At 39.4% G+C, this 18,735-nt stretch overlaps 1 protein-coding gene across 2 annotated transcripts in view; it reads right to left on the bottom strand.

The window, feature by feature from the left end:
- The window catches only part of Cubn (cubilin), a 209,786-nt gene that overhangs the window by 132,793 nt on the left and 58,258 nt on the right, over nt 1-18,735 (bottom strand). The gene's annotated exons all lie outside the window — the stretch shown is intronic.

The following is an 18,735-nucleotide window of genomic DNA, read 5'->3' as shown; positions in this document are numbered from 1 at the left end:
GAAAAGCTGTTACTGCTATTGATACATAACATATTGCCATTATTGCTCTTTTTATATACATATATGTATATATATATATATGCTAATTGAAACTCAAATATGTGATGAATCCAAGGTGTTTCAGTGAGTGCTCACCTGTGCATGCAAATTTGATTTCATCTTTAGTAAGTAGTAAAGTTATATGCTTGCCAAAAAAAAAAATAAGTGACACACTGGAAGACAAATGTCACACAATTTCAATTTTATGTGTAACCTAGAAATGATGAACTTATGGGAACAGAGAGCAGAATTGTGGCTATTAGGCTTCAATGTGGGTCTTTTAACAATGGGGAAATGATTGGTTTAAGGATATAAAACTGCAGTTGGACAAGAGGCATGGACTCTCTGAAGTCTTGAGGTCTACTGAGAGCATGATAAATATGGTTGATAACAATATGCTATATTTTAAAAGTTGTGAGATAGTATACTTTAAGTGTTCTCAAAACAAAAATGATGAATATGTGTGATATAACATGTTAATTGGTTTAATTTAGCCATGCCATTGTGAACATGCTGTATTCTGTATCATAATTGTGCATGACTTTATTTATGAGCTAAATAAATGAATGAAAAAAAAAGAAAAAGAAAACACCCTCACCAGACTGGCTTCTTGGTAACCCTAGGGAGGGAGCATTTTCTTGATTAATGATGTGGGAGGGGGCAGCTGACAGTGGGTGGTGCAATCCCTGTGCTGGTGGTCCTGGGTGCTATAACAAAGCAGGCTGAGAAATCCATGAAGAGCAAGCCAGCAAGCATCATTCCTTCATGGATATGGAACTGCAAGTTTGAAATGACCCTTTACTCCCCAGGTTGCTTTTGGACATGGTGTTTACTTCAGTAATAGAAGCTTTGAGAATGCTACATATTGACAAAAACCAGATGAAAGATGGAGAGTGAAAGAAAGGAAGGGAGAGAGAGAGAGAGAGAGAGAGAGAGAGAGAGAGAGAGAGAGAGAGAGAGAGAGAGAAGAAAGAAAAAGAAAGAAAGAAAGAAAGAAAGAAAGAAAGAAAGAAAGAAAGAAAGAAAAAAGAAAGAAAACACAACAAGAAAATCAGAAAAGAAGAAACAAAAGCCAAATCCCTTCATTCTGTCCCCCCTGCAAGCTGGAGGCAGGGGCAAGGGGACCCAGGCTGCACTGGGAGTGCTCCCCAGTTACTGTCTCATTGCAGAATATTTTTCTCAGCTTCAGAGTTTCCATCAATTTTAATGCATGAAGTCTACTTTGAAACTGGATACAAAAATAAATACACTGTCTCCAAATACTGACATAATAAACAAGTCTTTCAGCCTAGAGTCTTTAAACCTAAGAGATTCTAACTTTGGATTGTGGTTTAGTGACCAAAGCTGAAATTACTTCATCTTTAACCTGCAAAACTTAAGGTAAACTCCTTTATAACCATATGAACCCTCAACCTGGTGGATTGTAATAAGCACTGGATAGCAGCAAGCTGAGGAACATAGTGTGATTCCATACAAGGCCATTATATATTATAATAAAATATAAAGCATTGTTTTTCTCTATAATTCAACAGGGTTAAGAGCTGTGTCCTTTTATGAGATGTAGAGGAAAATTTTTCTTCTCTTTAATGGGATTTTTTTTCACTAAAGAAGATCCCCTAAATGCCAGAAGCCAGTGGTCTTAAAGTTGTGTTTTGTGCATGGGACTAGACGGGGCATGTGGCCAAGGAGGATGGGATGTGGGAACCCCGATGAATGATAACTAAGTGTCTGGGAAGAAAGGAATGATACATTACAATAAACATCAAGTGGACATATTTGAAAATCCCTAAATAAAATGTCAGATAAATTAATGAACTAATTAGTGCACAACAATACTTCTACTAAAGAGAGGGGGGAACCCACCCCATTCCCTCAGTCTTATGCCCTTTTAACATTTACATTTAATTAAATCAGATTTTTTGTTTATATTCACACAGATGGCTAATGTCACCTCCGCAATTCATTCCTGAGTAAACTCACCACACAAAAAGTAACAGTCATTTTTCAAAGTACACAAATACCAGTCACCATGGAAACCAGTTGGTGTCTTGCTGCTTTTGATTCTGTTTTCAGTGCAGAATGTTAACCACAGGACATTCCAGCTGTGACTCATAGCCACGACCAGAACTTGCTGGTTTGGGCCTGGTAAAAACCATGATTTCTGCTTTCATCAAGCCTGGGATCTACTCCACAGAACCACCAAGAAGTTCTAAGTAGGAAACTAAAACTTCTGGGTGAGACTTCCTCACCTTGAATATGAGTTCTAATTTGTATCACTAAAAGACTCTTTAAAAAAAAATACTTGAAATGATTCTCACTTTGTCACTTTGGCCATCAAACACTTTTCAAATATGAAATTGTGTATCATAAGGACTTCTGTGGTCAATCTTTTCAGTTTTTCTTTTAGGAACACAATTCATGTATAATGTTTATAGTTCAAGCATCCCTCACCTCCACTCACACAACAGAAATCTCTACACTTCTTAGGACACACAGAGAAGAGGGAATTCCTTGGCCAGGCCACACTTCCCAGCATGCTGGGCTACTAGGTTACTTCCTCTGTGTGGTTGAAAATCTGGTGCAAACATGAAGACCATTAGCAAGTTCAGACTCCAGTTACAATATGAAATGATTTAGGGGCCCCTCTCAATATTAAGGGTCCCAAAAGCAGATGATGAAGTACTGAAGTCATATACAGCATATCAACATCTGACAGAGATAGTCCAATTATTGTGATATTAGGGCTTCTTAAAATTTTATTTTGTTTATTATTGCATGTTTCTGTATGATACATGTGCATGAGTGCAGGTATACAAATGAAACATCATGCATGTGGAGGTTAGACAAAAGCTTTCAGAAACCTATTTTCTCTTTGCATCATGTGGGTTCTGGGAATTGAAGTCAGCTCTTCAGGTATTCACAGCAAGAGCCTTTTACCTGATGATCCATCCCACTGACCCACTTAAGATAGTTTGCTTGTTTTTTTAAATTTGTTTTATTGCATGTGTATATGTGTGGATGATGTTTGTATGGGGTCATGTGTGTTGATGCACTTCTGGAGGTCAGAGGACGAGGTTGAGGGATTAATTCTCCCCTCCCACCACCGTATCTAGGATCAAACTCAAGTTGCCACCCTTTTAGAGGCAGGTGCCTTCACTTGCTGAACCATCTCACTGGCCCTGGAGATTAAAGTACCCTGCTTTTAGGCATGGTGGCACACACCTTTAATCCCAGTACTTGGAAGGCAGAGGTAGGTGGATCTCTATGAGTTTGAGGTCAGCCTTGTCTACATAGTGGGTTCCAGGATAGCCAGGGTTATATAGAGAGATCCTATATTAAAAAACAAACAAACAAACAAAAAACAACCAACCAACCAACAAACAAACAAACAAAAACAGTCCCCTGGCTTTGTGGGCACTCTCAGAATCACTGAAAATCAGGTTCTAAGTGAACAAAGCCTCATGCAACATGCTCTGACCACAGCAGCCTCCCCCTCTTCACTAATTCCAAGAACTCTCAGGAGCGTGTTCTTCAAGACTCTTGGTCTTCAAGGGTCTCCTCTTTGACTTGTTTTATGATGCTCTTTGGTAACTTTGAAAATGTGTGACTATAATGAATGAAAGTGGTATTTAAATATCTGCCACATATGAGTAGATCAGCAGATAGACATTTTCCTAAATCTTTTAGAATGGGAATGTGACAATTGAAGCAGTCCTTTCTACTTCAGATTAACAGAGAATTCATTCTTTATGTATTATTTTTCCTTTCCTTTTTACTCCCCCCCCCCCGATCTGGAAGCTCAAATCCAGCATCTTACCAATGCTAGGCACATACTGTACCATCACACCACAACCACAATCAAAAGTATTGTTTTCTTATTTTCTTGAAGTGTGTCTAGAAGTAAACTTCACTTTTCTCTATTGCAGAAGATTAATTTTAAGACAGAGAAAGCAAAGTAGGCCTTTCTTGAATAATACCATTAAAACTGGAGTAATTTTGGGAAAATCTAGTCCCATCCTATTATACATAAATCTTGAAACTTTCAAGGACAACTCCTTCAGATATGGACATGGAGCTGAAATCATTTATCTGCTGTGAAGAAGAATTTTCAGATGTAGTGGATATTTCCCTTTCTCTATATAAAGGGAGACTCTAGTCAATGCAAGGAAGCTTATAAAACTCCTGAGAAGGGGCTCCTACATAGGCTTTTGAAGTTAAGTTAATTGATGGAAACAGTCAAGTCATTTCCTTTTCAGGACAGCCATAGTCAACGTGATCAGAGTCAGGCATAGTCCAGCTATAGGAATTTTGCTTAGCACACAGTCTGGAGGAAATTGCTTAACTTTTAGAATCTAAACTTTCTTTATGAATGTGTACTTTTGGAATCACATGGTTCTTATAGCTTTGTGACAAATGACAAGGCCTGACATATAGAGTATGCTTGAAATTTTCTTCAACTTTTGGTTAGATATAAAGGGAATAAAATTAGGTTTTTTTTTTTTTTCTAAAGAAATCACCAAATAGTGGCTTTGCAAAATGAAATACGAGTCTAGACAGCTGAGGCTGACTCATGTTTAGCACTTAGAATGGTCACTGTCGAAGAAGACAGGGAAGAAATGAATCAAGCCTGAAGATGGATTGCCCTTTCTTGCATCGTGTTACTGTGACAACCTCGGTTTGAGTGGACACTGCAGCCATCCCTGCCATTCTGGGTGTAGAGTGAGCTGCAAATCATCCCGTGTGTGGTGAAGGAAGAGAAGTGTGTGTGCAGGAGTGGAAGAAGTGTGGTCCATCACGTAGGGGATAGCCCAATAAGAAAGAGGACATCAGAAGTTGCTGAGGCTAGCATGATGAGGTGAGAAGAGGCTAGGCAAGCTGATGGAAAAAGTGCTTTTCCTTATTTTAGTGACCTTTCTGCTATCTACCCTGCAGCTCCTGCTGGCCTTGGAACGAAAGGGTTGGGGCTGCTGAATTCTTGAAACACCTGTTCACCCCACACCGCGAAAAGAACCTGTAGAATGCCTATGGCATCGACTCATTATTTTTCCAGTGCTGAAGATGATCCCAAGGTGTTGTGCAGGCTGGGAAAGTACTCCATCTCCGAGCTGCATCTCACATCTGAAGCACAAGAATAATCCTAATGGATGTTGTTAAGTTTTACACACATTTTCCTAGTAAGCATGAGACCTTTATAGGTTGCTTTAAATTTGAAGGGTTTGGGTATGTTTCTGTAATTCTGCCAAAGGAAAATCACAGGGTTGGATGCAAAGTTGTCATCAGAAATAGGAAAAACCCAGGGTGAGTCGGGGATATATCACTGAGCTGCAGAAAGTAAATTAGGCAAATGTTGAAGAAGGCTGACAGTGTAGGATACACCTAAGACTGCTCCACCATGGTTCTTTGGAGGCTTGGTGCCTCTCCTAACGTGCAGCTACTCACTCTTAGTGTACTGATGTCCGAGGCTCACATACATCTCCTCACTACAGAAAAAGCCATGCTGCCATGTGCTGTCAGGGTGGGGCAGGAAATGTGAAATACTCATCTAAAGTCAATGATTACTCATAATGCCAGACTTTGCATGCGAGTGAGAGACCAGCAGAACACCACATTCCGAGTTATTTTGTACCACTTTGAATTAGAGGTTTATCTGAAATCCAAATGGCCTGTCTGTGGGCTGGTTGGTCTCAATCTACTCTTACTGTATTTAGAGTTTTAAGTCCTGCTTTCTACGAATCACTTACATCAGAAGCCAAAAAGCTTGATTTTGGTTCTTTTGCTGTATTTTTTGCTTGCTTTGCTTTATTTTTTTAATCAGTGTCTAACCATGGATTTAGGCTAACATTTAACTATATAGATGTTTATCTCAGAATTGTTTAGAAAAGTGAAAATTGACAGGATACTAAATGTCCCACAGCAGGCTGCACTGTGGTAATGGGATGAGAACATGGAAAATAACAAACATAATAGATATGTCCCATAGAAAAATGTCATAATAAAGTAATGCATGAGATAATCTATGAATATTAAAATAGAACAAACATAAAAAGAGAACAGGAAATATTGAATATTATTAGTAGTGGTATAGCTTGATTTTTTGTTTTCTCTAGGCTTTCCTATGTTTTCTCAATCTCCTGCAATGACTGTGTGTTCTTTTTTGATTAGATAAATTTATTTTTAATGCATTATTTTGGGGAACTATCGACATCATAATATAAATACATCTTGGTAATGTTTTCCCTACACTAGAATTCCACACTCCTCTCAGTTGTCAGACACCCAGCTGGCCCACTAAAAATATTCTGCTATTTTCATATCTCAAAGTTTCTGCACTCAGGATCAAACATCAGCATTGCTGTCCTAAAAAGTTGTTATGGAAAGCTGTCTGTTCCAGCATTATCTCAAAACCATTTTTGTCCTGATTATTTCCTTTTTCATGGTAACAAACTTTTTTATTATTAATTATTATAATTCATTAAAAATTAGTAGTCCAGGGGCTAAACAGTTTCAATAAATATTGTTTTTTATAGCAACTGATGAAGCAATGCGTGCTCAATTCCCTCCCCAGGGAGAAGGGAAAGGCTTTGAAAGCCAAGAATACTCTCCTGTGAATATATAAATGGTTAATTCCATAAGCTGCAGCCTTCCTCCTGCCAAGTATCTTGCCATAGTGAAACACTAAGCGCTCTAAAAATATATTATTGTGTCTTCTAAAAATCTCTGCATCTGCTGCAGATGAACTCTGGGACAGAGAAAAGTCTAGTTGATAGAAAAAACGTGAAATCATAGAGCCTTGAGCCTTAGAGACTTAAAGTGCTTGCACCTGCCTCTTTCCCCAAGTTGCCACAGGAGAAAGAGGAAAGCTGTTAAATAAGAACTGAAAGTAAAATGTCCTTACAGGTTCTTAACATGAGAAAAGAAAGCAGAGGGGCACTATGGAGGGGGTCCTGCAAGATAAGCTAAAATGGTTATGAAAATGTAGTGATTATTCTACATGCCAACCAAAAAAGCTAATGTATGTTGTATATATGTATTATAACACCTATAATGCTGTAATTGGAAATCTCCCTCATTTTAAAAAGTAAACCCAAATCCACAACTGGGATTCATAATATTTGAAATTCAGCCTTGTGACCAGCACCTCCCCACTCATGCAGTGTGCCTGCAAGCCTGAGAGCAGGCTTCTCTGCTTTTCTGCCTTTGGCCTGAGTGTGGAAAAATAAAAAAAGAGGCGGGGACATACCACGAGGGAACTGTTGTAGGAAATAATTTCAAGCTGTGAGCACATAAGAAGATTTTTAAGTGGCTCAAAGGTAGTTCAGGAAATTGATAGGTTTAGTCCTTAGTCATCTATAGTCTTGCTTCAAATCTGAGATGATATGGAGAGCAGAAACCATAGCTCTTTTAACCCAAGGGCAGGCTGTCTTTTGAGGGCTGGTGCCTCTGCATTAATCGCTTGAAAGTTTTTCATCATGAGGATGATCAGAAAAGAGCAGCTTTCCTCCTTTCCCTAAAGACACAAGTTTTATGCAGCATTCTGACTTTAAACCAATCCTCCTGCCTCTGGAGTGCTGGGGTTATAGGTATATGCCATCAGACACCATTCCCTACCCCCAAAAAACAATTTGGATCACATTAAAATAAAGATATCTTAAATTTTTAATTTTTTTTTAAATCACATTTTACCCAGGGAATTTTGGGTCAACATTTTGTGTAAGACACGTCTTGGATTGCTTTATGATGTAAGAGAGCAAAGCCTCGTTGCTATACTTCTCAAAAGTTCTGAAAGTAGATGATCCTAGCAGAGGGCTGGCATCTCACAGCTGGTGACAAGAAGAAAACTGAAGGACTGGCATACAGCTGCTGCTTACACTTGCTTGTGAGTGGCAGGTGGCCTACTCACTTCTCTGAGCCATAAGCAGAATGCTGAAGTCCTAGAAGTGGACTTCCTCTAAAGGACAATTCTAGGAAATGTGACTCATCTACTCAGGAAGTGAGCAAGGAGGAGCCCTGCAGATCAAAGAGAGGCAGCCCCATTGCTGCTCACACAGAGTCTCCTTTGCTACTCTGCTTTGCTCCAACCAGGAAGTGAGATTTTAATTACCAGGCTGCTCAGATTCACACAGAGGAGCCCTGTGGCCTTTGTAAGAAAGTGGAAAGGCAGAGGGAGGGAGCCCTGGTCTCCACACATGGGGACACTCCTGTGTTCAACTCTGTGGCCTGGGTGTGTAAGTATGTATGTGGAGGACCTTTTCATGAGAATGTGGGTCTCAGTCCACATGTGTGTTGCTGTGTGGAGGCCAGAGATCAACACTGGGTGCTTCAATTGTTCTCTATATTTTGAAACAAAGTTTCTTCCCAATTTAACTGGGTTGGCTGACCAGACCCAGGGACCCTCCTGTTTCCTCACCCGGATCCCCCAGGGCTGGGATTACAGAGATGTGAGGTGTGATGTCACATCCAGGTTTCTATAGAGGAATCTGAACTCAGGTCCTCATGCTTGTATGACAATCACTTTAGTAACTGAAACAACTCCTCAGGTCTCAGCTGTAGCTCTTTACTTAGTATAAAAGGCTCCAGAGGGCAAACGATACTTTGTGAGATTCTGTTCATGCTAGCATAACAATACACTGTTTATGGGCATGTGTTCTCTGCCGGGCATTAGTCTAGGTTAAAATGCCTAGCAGCTCTGGAATGAAGACAGTATTGCTGTCTCTACCATGGAGTTGTGCAGGTGTAATAATTCAGAATCATGAAAGTCATCAACTAGTCAAGGAAAAATGTTATTGTTTTCTTCACCAAAATTTTCTTTCTACAAAAATTGTTAGGTTGTAACAAAAGTCCTCATTCTCTGTTAAGGGATTACAAAGAACAATATGGTTTTTTGAGCTGTAATGACAGTTTCCAAATCTTCTAGTGTGTTAATGAAATCTCCTTTCTTCATTGTTTTTTCTCAGAGCTTCAGTTAGATACATGGGTTAGAATAGAGTGTTGTCATCTATGTATCCTTTGTGAAAAGTGCCATCACAAAGAAGCTGGCTGCAGACAGAAGGCAAGAGGAAAGGGACGAAACCTGAAGAGGGGTGGTTAATTCCCTCCGCCTGCAGGATGGATGCTCTGTTAATGCCTGTGGTTCAGGAGCATCGCTTCCATTAGTGCCAGTAACAACAGGCAGCATTTGTTTGTTGGGTGCTGGGCTCTGTTCTCATTCTCCATGCTTCTTAGCTCATTTACTCTGATTGCTCCATTTTACCGAAGAAATTGAGGCACATAGAATCTGAACAACTTACCCAAGGTTCCCCAAGCTTAGGTTTAAATCCAGGTTCACTGGCTCTAGAATCTTCTTTCTGAATGAGCATGCTCCACTGAGCAGCATGGAAAAGGACCGAGCAGGACAGTATAGAGCCCAATGCCTATGTGTCACTTCTGGCAAAGGAATATTTGAAGAAAACTGCTTTGTTCTCAGCACCACACAGCAATCAGCAGTTTCAACTGATTTAATTATGCCTGCTCAAACAGATTTGACTCTGGTAATGTGCTCTTCAACAGCACGAGAAAGAACTATTTCCAATAATATTTTCATGGAGAACTAAAAGAAGACTGTTATTTATCTTGAAACCATAATTTCTGGATACCCAGCAATTGCTCTGGAGGCCTGCATGGAAGCGGTTATGCAGTCATGCAGCCTGTAGCAATGCACAAATACAAACAGCTTTTCTCACTTCCCTTGCTAGAGAGGTTATGAAAAAAAAAATAACCGGATAACGGAATTCTGCCTTTAAACAGATTCCAAGAAAGAAGAAGAAGCCAAAGACCTAAGCAGAGCTGAACAGGTGGGGTAAGGGGACATGGAAGTTTTATAGGCAGCCCAAGTGAACTGTGGGAGCTGTTGTACAGCCCCACCCTGGGCCTCTGGCAGGGTGTGGGGGAGACAGACTTCACTAGGCTGAGCTGCCTGTCAGCTGGAGGAACACAGGTGGGATTTTCAAGAAAGGATGTTATAATAAGGGTGGAAACATCTTCCTCAAATGTCCTGAGAAGACTTTGAATGGCCAAGAACAATTGATAAGATTTCTCCAGGAGTATGGGTAAAGAACAGTCAAGAAAGCAATTCTAGAGCGTTCTTAAAATTCCTCGATTTGAACATTTTCTCCACAGCAATGCGAGACTTGGCCCTGTTGCTCTCATTTTCCACAGCAAGCCCCCTAATAGAGCTCCATATTATTCAAATAGCCAGAATCATCTTTAAAAATGTTGATCTCAAACCAGCATGGCAGCACTTGGCTGTAATTCCAACACTTAGAAGGCTGAGAGAAGAGAATTTTAGGAGTTCAAGGCCAACCCTGGCTCAAACCTCAAGCCACACACATATTCATATAAAGAAAATATTATGATATTAAGAATATCTATCTGAATATGCTATTTCCCTGATCAGGCCCTTGAGAGACTTGCTGTTTGTAAAAAGAACATTGAAATTCTTGGCCTTCCCACGGACACCCTGTAGGCCCCTGTGATCTACCTTCAGATCTGCAGATACAGCTTTTCCTTGTTAATCCTGAACCTTTCTGATACCTGGGTACCCTTCCTCCTTGGGTTTGCCTTCCCTGATCCTCAGAAGAGCTTGGTTGCTTTCCTGTCTGATGCCTTCAGAGCACCCATCATTCAGCTTCCTCTCTCAACAAGTAACACAGCCTATGGTAGAATCTTTATTGTGTGATATGTTAACATCTGTTTCATCCATTACGACACAAAAAAACTAATGATAAACAGCTATATCTCCACAGTCTAAGAGTCTAAAATATATCCTACTGTCTGAATGGTGAACAGTAAGATAGTGACAGCTTGAAGAAGTAGAAGAACCAGGGAAAAGCAAAATAACCAGCTCTACTGAATTGTGTTTGACTCAGCAATTCCCTAATTCACTACAACACAAAGCTCCTGTTTGTGAATCATCTACCAACTTCTGTAGCATATAGCTATGTGGGTACCCTGAATTGACTTCCCCACTGTCTGTGTTCATGAATCACCATATGGAAAACTGAGAGTACCTGTTATGACTCTGATGTGATTGAGAAATAAACACTGTAGCATGAAGCACCAGCAAGTCTACGTGAATTCTCCACAAATGCAGCTAGCACTGCATTGGATAATTTCAGTACCATGTGATTTACAGTTGTGGAATGGGAAATATTGCTTAGGACTTAGATATTGGGAATATGGTGTCAAACTGGAGCATTCAGAAACATTGGTGATGAGTTCTTTATTTCAAATGCATTGTTTTGCAATAGAAAGTTTCCATGGTATAGTGGTTATTTTGCAATTGAAAAGAGGACATGAGAGTGAAATATATGACATAAACATCTGGTGAGTAGGTTTGACAGCAGTAGGGATTTGGCAAGAGATGAAAGAGATTTTACACACTGGAGAGAAATGTGAGAGAATTGCATTTGATACAAGGCACTGTCATAAGCAGAAGAATCTGAAACTTTCTTAAGTTGAAAAGGAAAAGGGACAAAAAGGATGGGGATGGAAGAGTATTCTGGCTGGTAGTATATCAGCTTGACACAAGCTACAGTCATCTGAAAGGAAGAAACCTCAATTGAGAAAATATCTCCATAAGATCTGGCTGTAAGACATTTTCTTAATTAGTGATTGATGGGGAAAGCCCAGACCATTGTGGATGGGGCCATCCCTGGGCTGGTGGTCATGGGTTCTATAAGAAATCAGACTGAGCAAGCCAGTAATCAGTACCCTACATGGCCTCTACATCAGCTCCTGCCTCCAGGATCCTGCCCTGTTTGAGTTCCTCCATGACTTCTTTCAGTGGTGAACAGTGCTATGGTAGGCAAAAACCCTCTTTCATTCTCAAGTTGTTTTGGTCATGGTCTTTCATCACAGCAGTAGAAACCCCAAGACAAAAACTACAGTGGCAAAGATGCCAAATAGGAAAAGTATAGTCATCAAAATTCAGAGTTAGAATACAAGCATTGCACTAGCAAGCTGACATCGTTTATGTGATGTGGTAGCTGTAATAACATCATTCTAAGGCCTTCTGAGAATACACATACTCCTGTAGCCATGGGAAAGTAAGATTCACTTTAATGAGAAGTATTTAATTGTACACAAAGGTAGAAATACTAAGATGCCTAACAGAACACTTGTAACTTCCAAGTAGAGCTTTGAAATCACTATCAGTCATGACAGAGTGGGCTACAGTGATCTCTAGTGCTGGTCAAAGGCTTGTGGGGCTTTGTATGCTGGAATACTTCTGGATTCAGGTGAAATCTGAGGTAGGGTCTTGGAAAACGCTTCTTTATAAAATAATATCTCTAGTTGATTTTGGAATGCAGTTAGATATAATGGCCAGTTTAAAATGTAATTTTTTAAATCAATAGAGACAACATTTCTTTAAAGTTCTGTCTTATCTACTATATCTGTCTGTCTGTCTGTCTGTCTGTCTGTCTGTCTGTCTATCTATCTATGTGTGTGTGCACATGTGTGAGAACTCTGTGCTTACTTGAGGTGGCCATAATTGAGTATCAGGTGTCCTTTATTATTCTCTGCCTTTTGTTTGAGACGGGTCTCCCACTGAACCTGAGGTTCAGGTTTTTTCTCAGCTAGGCTGCAAGCCAGCAAACCCTGGCGATCTTCCCCAGCAGTCTTCCACCTCTTCTTCTCATGGCATTACAGGTAAGCTGTGGGATCTGAACTCTGGCTCTCATGTTTGTGCTCAAGTGCTCTTAACCACTAAGTCACCTCCCCACTTCCTAGACTGTGTTCTCTACAAAGGAAACATGTTAACACCACACTGGTGCAGCCAAATGATTTGCAGAAATGGCAACTGGAAGACCAATCAGCCATGTGGGCACTTGTAGGATATCTTGGTTTGACAAAACAATAGGATTTGTTGAATTATTTACATGCTTATTTCTCAGAAAGTGAAGACAAGTGCTATTCTGGATGTACTGCTGCTGTAAAAGGAGTAGTTGTTGTGGAAGTGACAGAACACTGGAGCCAAGTGATGAGTTGTCCATAAGAACTGAGAATAGCTGAATACGTCAGTTGTGAACCTAAGATTTGGATGACTCGGATTTCAAAGTGAGATAGAAGGCCATCTATCTCAAGATAGGTCAAGAGAAAAAGAGTATTTTTTAAATGGGAGGACTAGAGACAGAAAAGAAAATTCCAAGTAAGTGACATATTATTAAAAATTAAATTATACCTATGAGTCAGAAATGACATGGGAGTGGGGGATTAGCAAAAGGGGAAGACTCTGAAGAAATCGACCAACCTATGAAGTTTTCTGACTATCCATATGAGCTTGTGTACAAACCAGCTCAGCACTGTGGTCTATTGTAACTGGGAAAAGGGTCCTAGTTTTTAAATCTATGGTTAGAGTAAGCACAGGATGACTGAGTTGACTAGGCGATGCCTTCAGATAACTAGGAGCTTGACACAGTGGAGGGAGATGAGAGTTTGATTCTGAAACTGGAGGAAGAGACATAGAATTTCAGTTCAGGAGATAGGTGAGCTACTCGAAACAAATCTCTCTACAAGTCTCTCCAGGAATAAGTGGACTCTCTTCTGTAGTACTTACTCATTACAGAAAGAATTTGTCATCTTGGTGAATTCTTGGTTGTTGTAAAATATCTTAGAGTGACAGCAGAATCATGACCCTGCTCAGAATGTTTGCCATTGCTTACAGACACCACATGTGAGGATGGCTGCTTACACCACCTCGAGAGTTGCCCATGTGTATGTAAGCTGGACCCACACCTTTGCTGCTAAGTATTAAACACTGAGCCACTGATGGGAAGCGCTTGAGGTTAGTACATTCTGCATCGTCATGACTTCAGTGTTTATGCTGAAGCTGCAAGGAGAAGGATGTAGAAATGCTGCAGAGCTTTCGGAGAAAAGGGGGACTAGATGGGAACAGCCACAGAGCAGCAACAGAGCTTCACAAAAGGAAAGAGGATGGAGACAGAGTTCACTCTTGGGCCTTGCCGGGCTCCTGGGCTCTCCTGTGTGGCCTATGCCTCTGCAATCCCACAGCAAACATTACTAATCCTTTTGCCTGCCTTACAGGTCAGTGAGACATACCTGTCGTGACTATGGTGCAAAAAAAAGAATGCTAGAAAAACTGCCCAAGTTCTATAGGAAGCGTCCTTCAGTTTGCAAAATATAGAACAGTTTTGTTCTGATACCGCACAAATGAATAAGATTGACAGGAATTTCAGCCGATATTCTATATTAGACACTGAAAGTAGTTTCAGCATATACAAATAAATTATAATTATTATAATAAAAGACCATTTCTGTGAAAGACATGATAAAACAGCATCTATCCCTCTTGACAACAGTGTCAGAACAGTAGATGTGAGGGACCCATGGGCATTTCCACATAATTTCTGTGAAGGTAACAGAGAGTTAGGAAAGAGCATATATGATTTGTAAAGAAGTGTTGCAGCCAATGGCACTGACCCAAGGCACAGTGCCTGGTGTTCAGCATACCTGCCTCTTATTACTTTGTTACTATGGGAAACTCGCATCTATATAACTCTTCTTACATGTAAAATGAGAACGTTCCCTGTGTTACCTAGCTATAATACATGCTTAGTAAATAGTAGCTATTATTATAACCTAGTTTTTAAATAGTGATAGCCCCCAAGTATTCAACAATATATCCATTTAAACTAAAACCAGTGTATTAGAATATTTGAAACAGGTGCCACCGTGTGTGCCATTTTTATCAATTCTTTTCATAAAATATATTCTGATTATTTTCCTTTGCCTCATTTCCTCCTAGATCCTCCTCACCTCCTCATTATTCCAACTCCTTATCAATTATTTTTGAAGCAGTTGTAATGCCCATAAGTAATGGATATGAATAATGTTCTAAAGAGTAATGAATGTGGATTTAGGGGGATCATGACGTGAAGAAATTCCCAGACATTTAAACATAACTTACTAATAGTAATGCCCTTTGGGACTCTTTTAAACTGTATGAGCTTGGGTGAATGAAACTTACAAGCCACAAGGCTTATCAGCTCTAACAATTCACCTAAGAAGCATTATAGGTCTTGATGTAATTTGGGTAGTAATAAGCCTCATGTAACTTCTGCCTATAATACTGGGAACATTTTAACCAGATAACATCCTCTCAGGGAAGGCATCTCTGTCCAGGTTAATGGGGGTTTCTATCCAATTCTGGGGCCACATTTAGGACACCCTGGCATGCAAAAGAACAAGTAGAGAGGGTCTCCCATGAAAGCTTGCCACATGAGGACCAGTTAGAGAAATGTAGGAGAGGGTTAGAGAAAAGAACCCAGTCACTCACTTTCTGCACAGTATGTCTCCGCATGGCTTCTCAGCCATCTGCCTCCTGCTAATCTACAACACAGCCCTGTTCAATCACACTAATCTTCCAATGAACTGTCTAAGTCCTCACCTCCCTGGACTACTCTGACTACACCTTCCATAATCTCTCTTTGTTTCACTGAGCCAACCCCCTTTCTCTGTCTTCTTCTCACCATTGACTCCCCTTACCACCATTGACCTAACGCCTTTAACACCTGCCAGGGGCATTTACATTAGAGTGCTGATTTCTCCCAAATCTACTGCTTCTGCCAGTATCCTCAGTCAACTATTAGAAATGTCTTCTAATATGAAATGAAGTCACGTTATGAAACACAGACTGATTCCTTGAGATTGACTTCATATAGCTGCATGAGCAATGCCCACCTTCCCTGTACTCCCACTGAGATCTCATTTCTAAGCCATGTGTTTTGTTTTGGCCAGAGGATAAAATAATAAAGGGTAGGTTCCTTTCCCAGTGAGGTTTGGGCTGGACCTAATCCAGTCTTTTTATAGTTTCAGTTTTATTACTTCAAAATAGCTGATTTCTGAGCCCAGTAATTGTCACTCAATAGGGGATTGGCTAAGTCACTTGAAGGGAAAAAAAAAAAAAGCTTTAACTAGAAATTATTAAAATAATGCAGGCTAGAGATTTTCTGCTTGTGGCTTTTTTTCTCCTTAAATGGTTGGGTTTTTGAATTTTCCATCACAGGCCAGCCTCTGCAGCTATGGCTCTAGTCTTGCCCCTTGGCTTATAGCAATGGAAAAGAATCTCTTCCCTCTGGCAATAGTGTCATTCTTTGGAAGGCTTTTCTGAACTTCTGTTTCTCATTCTGTCTTTCTGCACTTTCACCATCAATGTTGCACAAGAGAAATGGCGTGCCTGGAACATGACAGGCACACCATCACAAGGGCCTCTAATGAGTTGTTTTGTAGCTGTTGGAAAAGTATTCTTATTCAAGTTTTCAAACACCTCTAAAAATTACCTGGGGAGATGTTTTGTTACCATTGTACCCCCCAGGCATGTCCAAAGAAGTGGGTGTAGTTCCTGGAAATGTTCATTTCATTTCCTCCCTACTCTTCCTCCCAAATAAAGATCTGTCCATTCACTTCTCTTTAGCTCTCTGCACTGTAACATCTCAGATTATAACCATGGTGCCCACTTAGCACAGTGTTTGTTACACACCCAACATTTGACTTCTGATGCATGTTGTGGTTGGTGCTCAAAGCTGTGGGACTGGACTGAATGTATAGGAATTTACAAAAAGATTAGTGTGGAATTCAGCTCTTTCTCATTAATTACTAACTATCACTGAACTACAGTTGAAATATGGCTGTGACAATTTAATCTCAGTTTTGTAAATTTGTGCAAAGTCTCATTGAAAGGTAAGGACTTAGTCAAAGTAAATATCAAACAGCCAGTACTTTAAGAAGTCACAAGTTTAGGATGGGATGAGAGTTCTAACTGGTAAAACTTGCAATTTAAATCATGAATAAAATCTTATATGTAGAGAAAAGTATACTTCAGTTGTGTAATCGAAACAAGGTAGTTTCTGAGCTCCTGGAGGCATCTGCCTTGAGGGGAAGTTAAGTGGATCTTAAAGCCATTGACAAGCCAGCCATGATTTGTTCCTATAATCACCACATTTCGATGGTGGAGGCAACAAAAATAGGCTCTCAAGGCCAACTTTGGCTACCCAGCAAGTTTGAGGCTAACCTGACCTACAGCAGGAGACCCTGTTCTGAAACCTAAAAGCCAAACAACAACAAATGCCATTAGAACTTCATGCTTATAAATTTGCTGTGCAATGCGTCCTATTTTCTTAGGGAAACTAGTAGCTTTGTAATATGTAAATACTATTTCTACATACTTTATTTTTTTTGTCTACATATAAGATGGGGGGTATTTTATGTTTGCTTGATTGTTCTCTTTTTTACTGTGACAGAATCTTATTATTATGTCTCAGGTTGGCCTCAGGCTGACATTCCTCCTGCCCCAATCTCCCAAGTGCTAAGATTACAGATATGAATCACCACACCTGGGTAAAGTTTTATTTGATTTTTGATGTTGTTGTTGTTAATCCAAAAGAACTTTCCCCCAAACAAAGGAATCTCCTTATGTTCTTGACTTCAAGCAAGAGTCTCTCAAAAAAAAAAAAAAAAGAAAGAAAAGAAAAAAAAGAAAGAAACATGTTCCTTCTTTGTTTTTAAAGCTAATGAAGTTTTTAAAGCTAATGGAAAAGGCATGGTGATCTCAAACAACAGTATAATCACATTAGTCTTTAGTAAAATTGGTGAAAGAGAGTTAAGTAAGTTTGCAAAGGTTGTTTCCCTGGAATATGGTCTCAGCTTACAAGTGCAAGCTAGGGAAATCTTTGAAGGTGAGACTTCTAAACTTCACAAATCATGTGTATTTCTAACAAGTATTGAACCAGAGACTTTGCACATTCCAGGCAAGCACTCTTCCACTTTAAAAAACCTACACTAAATCATATAGTTGATGGAAAACTTGGGGAAATGGCCTATATAGACAGAGTGGGTCCCTGTCACTTCAGAAAAGATTTCCAGTGAGCAGCACATGTGGACACAGCAGTGTGTCATGTGTTAACAGCAAAGAGGGAAATAAAAGTAATGTGTCAGCTGACTCAACAAGTGATGCTATTAACCATAGAAAATAGATGTCAAATATATGCCAATTGTTTAAATGATATGGTCATATGACACATGAGACTATAAACCAAGATCTAAATTAATATTCACTAATGTGGATATTAATACTAAAAAAACCAGAATAAGTGTCTTCCTAATTTTTAAAATCTATAATTTCAAAAGTTGCACATACAAGTCATTAGAAAATCTTTCTTAAATGAAATTTCCCATGAATAAAAATAGCAAATTTTCTAATTCAAATAAAAAATAATAAAAAAATACCAGATAACCTCATATCCTACATTGCCTCATATTCTACATTTAATACCAAAGCAACTCCTACTGCATAAGTTTGACAAAGAAATTTGAATTAATGTTACAGATGGCTATTTTCATAATAAATAAAACTTCTATTTTGCAAATGGAATATTGACTTGAGTGAACTTAAATTTTAAAATATAAAAATGATACTTAGTATCAGGAGAATCAGATATTAAACACAGTCAAACATTTTCGCTTATGTATAGAGATCAAACATGAAAACAACAAATAAGGTAATAATTTTAGGTTAAGGTTAAAATTGGTGCAATGGAAGACATGAAACACACCCATTCATATAACACTGGTTGTTGGTGTATTACAGACACAAAGGGCACCATTAGGGATTTGATTCTGAAAAGTATGAAGAACTTCTAG

This window comes from Cricetulus griseus, chromosome 3 (genome assembly GCF_003668045.3).
Source record: "Cricetulus griseus strain 17A/GY chromosome 3, alternate assembly CriGri-PICRH-1.0, whole genome shotgun sequence".
Taxonomy (NCBI): Eukaryota; Metazoa; Chordata; class Mammalia; order Rodentia; family Cricetidae; genus Cricetulus; species Cricetulus griseus.
This window is presented reverse-complemented; position numbering and strand designations above follow the sequence as displayed.